This window comes from Schistocerca gregaria, chromosome 3, assembly GCF_023897955.1.
Source record: "Schistocerca gregaria isolate iqSchGreg1 chromosome 3, iqSchGreg1.2, whole genome shotgun sequence".
NCBI classification, from domain to species: domain Eukaryota; kingdom Metazoa; phylum Arthropoda; class Insecta; order Orthoptera; family Acrididae; genus Schistocerca; species Schistocerca gregaria.
Genome location: NC_064922.1, coordinates 754,272,437 through 754,284,718, shown reverse-complemented (window position 1 = coordinate 754,284,718; position 12,282 = coordinate 754,272,437).

The following is a 12,282-nucleotide window of genomic DNA, read 5'->3' as shown; positions in this document are numbered from 1 at the left end:
CTTATTATACACGTTCCTACTAATGGATAACTCGTCAATACCGGTGCTTCTGGGTCTTGAGTTCCTTCGGGAAAGGGAAGTTGTAATTGATCTCGCTCGTGGGACATATGCACTAAGTACCAACAGCGACCGATAACATTAATGCTGAATCGGGAGTTCGGTTAGAACCTTCCGCTGATGAGAAAAATGAATCTTTCTGTGAGCAAACAGAAGTTGTTAGTGTTATATCAGAAGCACCCACAGATGTGTCACAAAAATCGAAATAACGATGCACCCAGCAACGTGAGTGACATCGTCAAACAATAGAAGAGAAAGTCCAGGAGGCAACTTGCATTAATGTTTCAGAGGCTACACAGTTAACAGAATTATTATCCGGATACCTCGAAGTATTCATTGAACGCCCTGGAATCATAAAAGATTACCAGTATAATATGAAAGTATATCCGCACAAGACCTATTGCAGAGCATCTTACTCTGTCCCCTGGACTAAGAAAAACGAAGTGAATATACAAAGGACCAATCAGAAGTGCAAGTGAACTAACCCATAACTGTAAATATAATGTTTATGGTAAAATAATTAGCAGTAATAATGTGATAATATTATGTATGTTTGTTTGTTTATAAGATTTTATGTCAAGTATTAGACTACAATATTCTTGAATTATTTGAACAAGGAGTAGAGAATCTCCATAATAAATGTATTTTTCTCTAAACGGGATCAATAACTGGACAAAAGTTCACTTGAGTATTATTGCATTAAACGTGAGGAATTTTACCTCTGATTAAAATGCTTAAATAATATATTTGTTCATGTGTAAGAATGAATATAACAAAAATATTTTCATAAGATTGAGTCATGTAGTCCCACACATGCAGCGAGTGTTGGTGGTGTGTGAACTGTGTGACTGAATAAATAAATAAATAAACCAACTGCTTTCATCACTAGTGATGCGAAACCTGAATGTGTACTGATTTGCTGATTTACGAACACGGTTTCATTAGGAAGTCATATAAAATGCTCTTATGAGCAACATTCCGGTTAGACAAACCGAACATGGACATCTGTCCCCCCCAAAAAATGCTAAATAACAATACCAATAAAAAAGGAAAATATAAAATAGAAATATATAAATATATGTATCTGTAATAAAAATGGAAATGTACTGTTATCTGGACAGTTCAGTAATGACCTCATGGTCAAGATAATGTGGCATATTCTGAAAGTTTTTTTATAGTCTCATGTTTATGTGACAGTGAAAAATTTTAAATTTTGTTATTCAGTCATGGTAATATGAACTTACATGCAAGTGTACCAGATCCCATTACTTGAAAAGTGTCATTTGCATATAGATTGTCTGTTAAGTACTGTGGAAAACTATTGACAGCAATCAGAACAGTGAAACGTGTTTCGCAGGAACTAGTGGACGCGTGAAGAACTGTGATTTAAGTTGTGAATAATGATGAGCAGTGATAAAAACTGTGATCACATAACCTTATGGACGCTCTTGTAGTGTCAAAGTTAGCAGAAATGCTATGAACGTTGAGTACTGTTGACTGTATTAATAATTAACTTGGACTGATGACCTTGAGTAGTTTGATACGAAGCATCTTCGCGTGCCATATTTAATGTGACAGACTGTACAGCCAGCCACGCGGCAAAACAATAATGCAACGTTAGCTATGCAGCGCGTCGCGAAAATATTTACATTCCGCTTAATTAAACGAAGCACACTACGGACACTTGTATGATTAACGGCGCAGTGTTCAAAATGTGCACAATGTGATATACTTACATGTGAATCACTACATTGTGTTGAACAGTGTCAAAATACAGAACATACTCCAAAAACAGTCTAATTCCATCCGTGTGAATGAAAGTGAAATGGACACTAATAACCTTTTCCACAGCATGAGAATAGTAATTATCTTGCCACTGATGCTTATTTTTCGACATTTCATGTACCCGTCTTAAACTGCGGGGCGTGGGAAAGGAGAAACAAGACCTGTTGCAGCGCCACTCTAGCCAGCAACAAATCCAAACCACGATGCAGCCGACGGCAGCCGACGCTCCACCGACTCGGCCGGGGGCGTTCCAGCAGCAGCCACTACCTGTGTGCGTCCCAATGGCTCGACACGGGGGCGGTCTTACGTCAGAGGCAAATTGTTATGACATTCGATAAGTGAGTGATTTTGGAAATTTTATGATATACCTCCATGGAAAAAAACATTCATTACCTCAGATGCTTACAACAGAGTGATAAATTTCCATTTTCCAGCATATTTTATTACATTCATGTCAAGCCTGACTGTTAAAAGTAGGTGGCAGTATTTTCTCGGAGCCCCTTGGACGGTTTTACTTCCGGTTTTCCGAGTCCAGTGAACCCAAATGGGGGGGGGGGGGATAAGTTAATTCGGGAAGTATCCGCAGCAACTTCCGAGTAATACAGTCACTGAAGTCAATTAAAGTACTCGATTCATTCGATTCATATATAATTTTATCATGCGTAAAACAACATTGAAACGGAACGTTTGCATCTTGAGAGTAGCAAATCTACGTGGATTACGTGGACTGATAAAAAAAATATACACTAGATAAACTAATTTTTTTTCTCAGCCCAAGGGGCAATGTAACATACACGTGAGAAATTTTTGGCTACAGTGCGACGAGAGTAAATTATGCCTCTAACAGTTATAAACATTATCTATTCGACGTATGAAAAAAACAGTGAAAAGATGATAAATGTTGTTTATTTATATAATATTCTATGATGTAATTGGACACATCGATGTGTAACAAAGACACTGATAATTGTAAATTCCTTTTATGATCTGCGTTTGTTTTCTTTTGTTTTTACCTTTTGTTGGTTGGCTTTTGTAGGTTGCGGACGCATATCAAACTGAGATCTGTTAAGAAATTGTAATTATTTGTTAATTATTACTTGAAAATAGAGTTTATTATTATTATAAATATGAGTGAATAATTATTTGTAACTTTAATTCCTCTCTCAGTAAGCATTATCTGTGATAATTATTTCTTTTGGCTGCAACGAGCGCAGCCATTGATGATAGCGATTTGTATCGCGTTTTTGTCTGTGTTTTCCTTAGAAACAAATCAAATGTTTGCTTGATGAAGACTAAATAGTGTACAATACGAAAGTAGAGTTTATAGAGTTTGATAAGCATTTCAAATACTTTCTTATTTGCTCTAATAATAGAAAGTCTCTATCAATTGTCTGCCGCCACCTTAACAATTATCTCAGAGGCAAATTCAAATTACGCAACTCTGCAGACATAAATGCCGAACGTAATACAAATGTGTAAAAATAAATGTGCACCGGTGGTCCCGAACTCATTTTAATGAAAATAGTTGGAATCAGATTGGTTCTTTAAAATCAGTGCTCATAGCACGATCGTTATAATAAACTTTTCTAGCTGATGTATGAAGCCGAAATAAATTACGCACGAGTTGCGAAGAATATTGTTTCAGGTAACATACGTCAGTGTTGTGCGCGGCTGATATTCGGTGGTTTTAATGATCATTTTGCTGAAGATAACTGCTTCCATCATAATCAACAGTTGTATAGAATCTGTTGTATGAACTGTGATTTAGTGACACTCACACAACTTACAGACAACAGTTTAACACGACGTTAACTTGGAGTTATTTAGAAAATTGACCAAATCTTTAGCCGGGAGCAAAATTATTTACTAATTACTCAATGTAATAAAATAAGATTATCATTTTCATTTACAAATTAGTTAAATACCAACCCACTGAATGACACAGTGAACGCCACAATGTCCTCTCAATTAAATAAAATTATAAGGCACTAAGATTAATGTGACTGGTTGACCTCTGACAAAGTTAATAGTTTAAACAGCAACCACAGCAACTATGGTTTAAAAAAGTTTATTTAACTATAACCATTACCCGTTTCGGATTTATTACAGATCCATCTTCTTTTCTTTCCTGGTGGGGACTCACTTGTATTGGTTACTGGTGTAGAACAGTAGTGAAATTTTCGGTGTGACGAATTTGTCCTGTATTTGTGGTTTGCATTGTAAAATTAACACAATTTTGCACAGGCACTATATAAGAGCTGTTTAATTCCCTGTAAATTGCCGTAACATACGCCACGTTATGTTTTTGGCAGCACACAGCTACTCCTTTGAAGCTGGAGCACGTTTTGCAAATGTTGAGCATGGATGCTGCCGAAAAGAAAACTAAACGCCTAAATTCATTTGGATACATTTTTTATCTAAATTAACTGCAAAGCAATGGGACTCACGTCTTGTTCATTTTCCTAATTCAGCAAAGGTTTCGACGTAATTTCAGTAGTTTCGCTGCGTTGCGCACGATTACATCATCCTGCGACGATAGTGTTCTCAGTCCGTGGTAGATGTGAAATGCTTCGGACAGAGAAGTGTTACAAAAGGAGGCGAATATAACAATGAAGATTAGTATGTCCTGTAATTGTTGTTGCTTGGAACATATGTGAGAAGCAGAGCACTGAACGGCTGAAATATCAGTAGTTCTCCATAAATGCAGCAGTAAAACATGAAAGAAGTTTAGGAAAAACCAATAAAAAAGCGAAAACTAGAGTAAGCAAAGAGTAATAATATTAATACATTAGCCGTACCCACCAGGGTAGCCGAGAGCACTAACGCGCTGCTTCCTCGACTCGGGTAGGCGCGATTAACGACAACGGCCGGTGTGCTGGCTAGCCTGGATGTGGTTTTTAGGCGGTTTTCCATTTCCTACTAGGTGAATACCGGGCTGGTCCCCATGTCCCGCCTCAGTTGCACGACTCGCAGACATTTGAAACACATTCACACTATTTCACGATTTACACTGGATGCAGACAGGTGGGGTACACTACTTCCATCCCTGAGGGGTATGAAGTGGCGGCAGGGAGGGGATCCGGCCACCCCTTACAATTAACCATGCCAAATCCGTACTTAACCCTGCCGACCCTGCGCACAATGTGGGATAAGGGCAAAAGAAAAGAAAGAATACCTAACTGTGCCGCAGAAAACTACCATGATTATGGAAATAACGATGCTGTAATATGCTTGTATTATTTCTACGTAGTATACAATATCATCGACGGCAGCCCGTGTTGTTAGGATGGAAGAAGATCGCCGAGGTAGCCAGTCGACGAGATATCATTTAAGAGAATACTGCGATGCATCACCATGCTAACTGGAGGCACTTGGATACTAGACAGATGAGATATGACCAGGTAGTTAATGTTCATCCTTCTGTTTCCAACCAATGGTTTCTGCACCTGCAGACGCCGCCAAGTGCCGTAGAGCGCTGACTGACGCATTTATTTTTGCGACCTGGAAATTATAGAACAGCGTTTCTATCCCAGACACGATCGGACTGAATGAGGTCGTGCGCTGGTTAATACACATGGAATCATATTTAAGACACTCGACTACACTAGGCTCGATGCAATATCTTTCACATCAAATTTGGCGTGTATGTAGTGGGCAGTTGGAACTCGCGACCAGAATCCCGTTTTGTTTTCGAGATGACTGCTGCCGTCTGTAACTTTTTTCTGCAAGAGAGCAGCTTTCTTAACAGGATTTCTTTCACTTCTAATCGAGGTCACAGCACTGTTAACAGCATACTATTATTAACATCGTCACTCTTCGTCATATCCCGATTGTTCATTCGTTGATTGAAGAATTATTATTATTATTATTATTATTATTATTATTATTATTATTGTTATTTTACATATACATTGATACTCCGCAAACCACTATAAAGTGCACAGATTTGTGCTACACGTGCACATGAAAGCTATGTGTGACTTTACGTCTCTACTGGCTGCTTATTCAAATACGAGGTGAAGCTTGATGCTTCCGGCAGTACTTGAAAATGACTGACATTGGAAATGAGCTAACAGCACTGACAATAATTTTATACAGCCTGTTTGGACCATGTTTTCTTTCTTAGCCCTCTAAACACCCCCCGGCGGCAAGGAGTGCCGCAACCCCAAGGTTCGCTGGAGTACTTATTGGTAGTAGTCCCGTCACTTTCTCTTTATAGGAATTCCCAGGTTCGCCCATCCCTCGAGTATTACACACGTCTGTCTCCTGTTTACTTGTATAGTCTGTGAGAAACTATCCATTGAACTGAAAACATCGCGCAGGTGGCACTCCGTAGCGAGCGTGGTGAATCATGTACATACTCACTTAGTCCTTTGCTTCTATCGTTGTTTGCGCTAACCGTCGTTGCATACTGCGACAAGTCCAATGCACATTAATACGTCTTTCCTCCTTTTTCTTTTCTAGGAATAGGGGCAATATACGTGAAGAAGTTATACCTCGGAGTAGAGCCTCCACGCGATTTCACAGATGAAACTGAAGGAGAGAAAGAAAGTGTGAACTTGGTTTGCCACAGTAGCGATTCAGAACAATCCGTTGACGAACGTTCTAATCCCCTAGAAGATATTCAAGGCAATGATTACCGTTTCTATGCAGAGTGTGAACAAATTGTGAATTCTAGAGAAATTAAATCCATCTGCAAACAAAAAATACACATTGTAGCGAATAATTTTAATCAACAGCTTGAACAATATCGACTAATATCAGTAAGTAAGATAAGATTCATATCAGAGAACTGTAACTTTGAGAAACATCCAAAGATGCTTTGATCACCATAACTTTGGAAGCCTGGCCTTTGAAATTCTTTCTGGCACCTTACCACTTCAGTTAAGATGTCTTTCGTTCGTTTCCGGAACGCACTGAAAATCACATATTTTAATAGTATGCATCACGTTCACGATTAAACGTCAAGAATCAGATTGAAAATTAATGCAAGTCATGTGTCGACAAGACACGTATGGTTGCTACGTTTCACATAGAAATAAAATGAGACCTCCGTTAAACGAAATTGTCTATTGAACCATAACTTGTGGGAGGTGGGGGGGGGGGGGGGGGCTGTGATGGGGCATTGTAATATAAGATCACAGAAATAAAAGAAAAGTAGCATAAACGCGCTGTTCAACCCCAAAAAAGGCCTGTAACTGTCAGCACAATGTTCTGCCGCTCATTTACCCTAAAATAGTACGCAGAGAAATATGTACTGTTGTATTCATAGACATATTCATTATGTTAAGGCTTTATGTATCTAGTACGACGTGTAGCATTTAAGAATCTGTACTTACAGGGATGATCCTTTGACGACCTTACATCTGACACAATAGACGAACGACGCTGTCTAAAATTATTCACGGTCACAGCCAGCCTCAGCCTTAATGTTCTTGATAGTGCTCCGAAGTATTACCATTTCGGAATCTTTCTAAAATCGCAGCACTGAATTTGTCAGTCATTGTTGTACAGTCGTTTGTCTTAACGGCTCATTAGAAATGGCATGTCCTTAATATCGTAAGCTATGGGGACATAAAGAGTAAAGATACTGCAAATATGATATGGGGTAGCCCGGGGTGAGGTTAACTGAAAGCAGCTACAGCTGTTCAATGTAGTACGTGTGGAATGGCAAGTGAATAATAGTCTTGTGAAGTAGGGGACTCCGTGCCCACAACGCTCTGTGCTGCAGATCGACATTGGTCGGGTAAATAGTGTGTGGATACCAGCATCAGTAACCAGTTCGAGCCGTGGTGAACGAGTGCAGGCTGTGAAAGTATTCACTTCACCTGGGTGAAAAGTTCAAACCATTTACAGAGTGCCTGGCATATGTCTCAGCGGGCAGCAAGGAGAAGGGATTCGTCTACGATCGGAGCAACATATAGCGGAAGTCTCCCGTGAAAAAGCCGTGGACGTGACAATTTCCTACAGCGCAGGGAAGGTTGAATTTTCGACCTGGTATGCTGGGTACATCAGTGGGACGACATGATAGACAAGAGAAAGGGAACAGTTTGGTACATAAAGTCTTGCCTTTGAATGTTGGTGGCAGTTGGTCAAATCGAGAGTGAGTGGGTATTTGTCTGGTTACGGCGGAGGTAACTGGCATTTGGAATCTTAGGCTCTTTACATGTGTCAGGGTGTCGATAGCGTTGCGAAAGTCCATGAAAATAAAATTAATACTTGACAATAATTGTGTGTATTTCTTAGTGGGGTAATTGTCAACACCTGTTTTCATAATTTGGAGAGTTCTAAAACTAGCTAGACCAATAATGGTATAAATGTCCATTGAAAGAAAGCAGAGAGATTAATAACCTAGAAAATTAGTCTGTAAATTACATGAATTGTTACCTATGTTTCATAGGATTATTCGTGTCCGCCCTGATAGCTAAGTGGTCGCCGGCACGGTAGCTCAGCGTGTTCGGTCAGAGGGTTAGCTGTCCTCTGTAATAAAAAAACTGAGTTCACCGATCAACAACGAACTAGCACGGATGTCTTACGACGTCCGCCCAGAGCAGATGCAGCGAACAAAATCGAACAAAATGAGTAAAAAAAAAAAAAAGTGGTCAGCGTGAGGGATTGTCGTCCTACGGGCATGGGTTCGATTCCCGGCTGGGTCTGGGATTTTATTCGCTCAGGAACTGGGTGTTGTATTGTCTTCATCAACACTTCATCCCCATCTGGCGCGCAGGTCGCCCAATGTGGCTTCGAATGTAAAAAGACCAGCACCAAGACGGCCGGACCTGCCCCGCAAGGGACCTCCCGCCCAATGACGCCAAACTCTCATTTCCATTTCATGGGAATCTTAGTGTCTTCATGATACTAATGACTCTCATATGTAAATGAAATGGTGAACTGATAGAAAAGAAGGCAGTCACGGCACTGAATACAGCTGACAGACTGCATAACTCTCCCTTTCAGACCGAGAGGAAGAATTATACGAACAAAGGAATAAAAATTGTTAATTATTGTGATTTTGAGCTTGAGATAATATGTAGAATAATTGTCCGCTGCCGGAATAATAGGATCGCAGTTTCTAATTTGCGACCGCGTGAATAATAATTACTACAGGCTCGTCCACTTGATCGCGCTAACACACTGGTCTTTGCAGAGAGTTAATAAATTAAGACTCTGAAAAAGTTTGGTACTGTAAGTATCAGTCTGCATAAAATGTAAAAACTGGTTGCTAATTGTTCGTCGGCAAGCCGTTATTCTGGAAAGCGTTATAAATAGTAACAAAAAGTCACACCTGGTCCGTCGGATGTGAATATGGCGATTATTATTCTTTGAAGTAGACACTCTTACCCAATTTAATGTTAACATACTTATTATTAACGAAAATTACAAATGCTTACATTGGAATGACCGCGGCAGACGAGAAAGAAACACCAATCTCCAAACAACAAGCGAGAGTATGATAAAAACAAATGGTGAACAAGCAGGATGACGAGATTTCAGAGAGAAAGAACCGGGACACTTGTGTTTGTAATTTATACTTAACTTTGTTACTACACTTAACACTTGGCTTTCTTGTTAGTTTTCTCGATGTTTTGAAATCGGATATAGGTCTATGACGATGCAGCAGCTGAAAACCGACAGCAAGAAAAAATCTTCATTTTGTGAATTGGAAAGAAAAGTGTGGGTGGTCCATTGATAGTGACCGGGCCAAATATCTCACGAAATAAGCGTCAAACCAAAAATCTACAAAGAACGAAACTTGTCTAGCTAGCCCGCTAGATGGTGCTGCCGTAGGTCAAAGGGATACCAACTGCGTTCTTTTTTTATATAGGAACACTCATTTTTTTAATTACATATAAGTGTAGTATGAATGTTTCAGTAGGACTACATTTTTCACTTTGTGATAGATGGCGCTGCAATACTCACAAATGTTTAAGTACGTGGTATCACGTAACATTCCGCCACTGCGGAGGGTATTTGCTTCGTGATACATTACCTGTGTTAAAATGGACCGTTTACCAATTGCGGAAAAGGTCGATATCGTGTTGATGTGTGGCTGTTATGATCAAAATGCCAAACGGGCGTGTGCTATGTATGCTACTCGGTATCCTGGACGACATCATCCAAGTGTCTGGACCGTTCGCCAGATACTTACGTTATTTAAGGAAACGGGATGTGTCCAGATGTGTTCAGCCACATGTGAAACGTCAACCACAACCTGAAACAAATGATGACGCCCAAGTAGGTGCTTTAGCTGCTGTCACGGCAAATTCGCACATCAGTAGTAGAAAAATTGCGCGAGAATCTGGAATCTCAAAAACGTCGGTTTTGAGATTAGAGTAGATTACATTAGATTAATTATACATTCCATAGATCCATAAAAGAGGGAATCCTCCTGGGTGTGGAACATGTCAGATAAACACATTACAAAAATGTAATTAGAAAAACTTGAGTTTCATTAATTTTAATGATCCTCAATCAATAAACAGTAAAGTTATGTACATGAATTAAATTTAAACTTCTAATATTTACAGGTTTAATACTTACATCTGCTTTCATTAAATCCATCATTCGGACATTTGCTAGTTTCATGGCTATTACAACCAAGTATTGTCAAAAATTAAAGTAAATTATTCATTTTTGTGATCCTCTTTTAAGAACAGTCCGATTACGTACAAGAATTAAAATTAAACATCCACTATTTACAGACTTAAGACTTACATCTGCTTTCCATACATCCATCATTCACACAGTATGTAGTTATTTCTGTACTCTAAAAATTTTTCTCTGTGTGGAGTTACCCCAAAATATGATATCACATGACATAATGGAGTGAAAATAAGCAAAATATGCCAGTTTTTTTTATATTTATGTCTCCTATGTCTGACATCATTCGCATTGCAAACCCAGACTTGTTTAGGCGCTTTAGCAGTTTGTTAGCATGTTGCTCTCAACTGAATTTATTATCGAGTTGTAATCCTAAGAATTTTACACTCTCAGCTTCTCCTATTTCCATGTCATTATATTTTATAACACATCAGAAGTTAATATCATGGAAGTTCTGAACTGTGTATAGTGGGTCTTTTCAAAGCTTAATTACAGTGAATTTGCTGTGAACCACTTATTATTGTCAGTAAAAATTTGATTAGCTGCCCTTTCTAAATTTATATTTGGTTCACTATTTATTGCAATGTTTGTATCATCTGCAAATAAGACAAACTTGGCATCTGGTAATGTAACAGATGACAGGTCATTAATAAACACAAGAAACAGTAGTGGACCTAGTGTGGAACCTTGGGGAGCACCACATGTAATTTCTTCCCAGTCAGATGATGTCTGATTGCCTACTGCTGAAGTGTTACGTAATGACACCATTTGTTTTCTAGTAGTAAGATATGACTGAAATCATTTTGCAGCACTACCAGTGACGCCACAATATTTCAATTTACTTAAAAGAATGCTATGATTCACACAGTCAAACGGATTTGACAGACACCTTCTTTGGTTTTGTTTTTACTTGAGGCGAGGGCCATAAAATAGAAGATCTACAAGTCAGAGGCCAGGTAGGTAAAACCTGCTTTTCTTTTCAACATATCTCTTACTCTTCGTTTAGGCATACGACGAGTTAAACAAAAAGCGATAAAAACTATATTTCTATAACTTCATGTTTCCTAGGAATCTTGTTTTTCACAAATATGTAATCAAATGAAAAATATTAATCTACGTATGTTGTTTCTCGTTTAAAAACCGGGTGTATTATGTGTCCCGAATGATTTTCTCCGGGCACCATGACATTTATGTGAAGCCCAGGAGTGTCACGGAAAAACTGGGACATCTGATCAGCCAATGAATAACTTGTAAAAATTCAGATAGAACGCCTTGTTCATTTTCACACAGACATACGTGTCTGCCTTGTCTTGCGATGAAAAGTCATTGAAGTATAAATTTTAAATAGCATCTGTAATAAAAATTACAGATGACTTGATGTATCCTTTCACTACCCCATTTGGTTGAGGCGAGGGGTTTTGTTTATCAAATTCCTTGGTGAAAATAAATGTCCATTTCACTACAAGGAGTGTGTATGTAGGACATGTATTTCATATTAAAAGTCGCTTTCTATAAATTACACATAATGATTTGTGTACAACATGAAGTATTATAATTTTTTGTCTATATTTTTCTAGCATTGCCTCATAGTTTGTTAATCTTTACTCTTGGTTTCTTCACATTAATTTTAGTCCGAATTTTAAGTCACCTTATACTGTTCACACAAAAGTTTCAGGCATTTCGTTCAATTTTAGGCTGTTAATATCTAACAGGGAATTGCAGATCAGATTAATAACAATAATAATAATTTTGGATGTTTTTCTAGAAAGGAAATTGAGAAACAGTCACTTTATAGTTCATTTGAGGTAAAATGTAGGTCATTCATACCGGATTGTGTTG